Source organism: Sinocyclocheilus rhinocerous, unplaced genomic scaffold, assembly GCF_001515625.1.
Source record: "Sinocyclocheilus rhinocerous isolate Xijiao unplaced genomic scaffold, SAMN03320098_v1.1 scaffold192, whole genome shotgun sequence".
Lineage (NCBI taxonomy): Eukaryota > Metazoa > Chordata > Actinopteri > Cypriniformes > Cyprinidae > Sinocyclocheilus > Sinocyclocheilus rhinocerous.
In genome coordinates this window covers 468,367-470,262 of record NW_015627892.1, presented here as the reverse complement: position 1 = coordinate 470,262, position 1,896 = coordinate 468,367, and positions in this window count along the sequence as shown.

The following is a 1,896-nucleotide window of genomic DNA, read 5'->3' as shown; positions in this document are numbered from 1 at the left end:
TTAAAAAAAAAAAAAAAAAAAAAAAAAAAAAGGGGTGGGAATACAGAAATACTGTTTGACAGATGCTCAGCGAGCATGTTCTGTGTAACAGGAAATGATGCTTAGGGTTTGGAGACTATGATAAGAGTGCACTGTACGCCTATCTGTCATTCAGAAAGCATGCTTAACAGTTATCTTGGTCATTGTAACGTAATTATTGTCTAGTTAAGATGCACATTTCCAGGTAACTACATCACAAGTAATTTCAATTGGTAGGATAACATCAGAGAAACACATTGCTGATTACAAAAACTTTTTCTTAAGAAAAAACTGACATTTAGATGAGTGTTGAATCATTTACACAACAGAGAAACAATCTCTGAAACATTATGAGATATTTGTGGCAGAATTCTGTGAAATTTCAGCCACACATATAATAACCAACATAGGTGGTTATTTTAAACAACTGTACAACTTAAGAACTGTATATTTATGTAGAGAACAGCAGAAAGGGATGCTTTATATAGCTTGTAAATTACATCACTTTTCTGTAAATCATTCCATATATGGATTTATGTAGATAGGCATGAAATGTTTAACATCAAAACTTTTGCTTAAAAATATTAATTAAAATCGTAGTAGGAGGAAGTTCTTGAGTACAGCTGTGTAAATAGACCTTTTTTGCTGGCTCACTTCTTTCTTTCCACAAGACAAGGGGTAGTTTTAGATGATTTTTTTTTTCCATTTCTGATTCTTCCCATAAGTGCTATGCATGACTTCCAGGAAAGGTTGTATTCCAAAAAAAAAAAAGAGGAAAGAAAGAAAGAAAACACAGAAAGAAGTTCAGATTACCATCCATTGTACAGTTTCATGCTTGTGTGCCCTTGGAATAACCTACATGAGGTTAATTTAAAAGTGGTGTGTGCTATTGAGCTCTAACTCGTGCCTGTACACTAAAGCATCTTGGAATTTCAAATATCAACATTGGCTACCAGAAATCACTTACTCTGCCTTTAAAACTGTAGTTTCCCAAAGGCAATCACAGAAATGCTGTTTGAAACAGCCCTCGGTTTGCTACGTCACAATCCAATAACCAATCACGTCAAGGGATTGATTCCTATCACTAGCACTTCACACGCGTATGCTCGCGGGTGCGAATTGGAATTACAAACGGCTGTATTCGAGTCTTCATCAAGGCATTTTAGGACACAACATAGTCAAGTAAGTAACTTTAACGAATGTTACAGTATTCACTGTAGTTGTCCGCTAGTAAAAACATAGTTTTATCAGTCATTATCCGCGTATGCCATTGTTTTGCGTTTACTACAGTTCAGTGGATCAGGAGGCGCTGGCTGGTGTGACTGAGTGGAGGCAGGGCTAATTTGCATATTCATAGATCAGCGTATAGTAAATGAGGCAAGGGTGTAGAGTTACATTCAAGCTATTTTAAGGCATGAGAAAATTATTTTCACAAGAAAAAACATTTAAATATGTCATTTTGATGATCAAAAACAAGTTTTAAGGGATAAAATATTTTACTACAGGGGGACTTAAAAATTTTGGATCTAGAAGGACAAACCTGCTCAAGTCTACCAGAAATGTGCTGAATTTATGTACCGTAAAAGTAATTGTTTACAGGTGCCAGGAATGACCCCAAGGACCAAGAAGATATCAATATATCAATATATCAGTGTTTAAATAAACATGAATGATACAGGGAAGAAAATAGATTGAAGGGTGTTACAACCAGTGTTCAATTTAGTATTATTTACTATTCTAGTATTTATTAATTATTTAAATTAGCTTTTATTTTTATATTTTCAGTTTTATTTTATTTTAATTTTATTAGTTTTTGTTTTATATTTAGGTTTAATCATTTTCATTTTCATTTTCATTTTTTTTATTTCAGTTTTAATA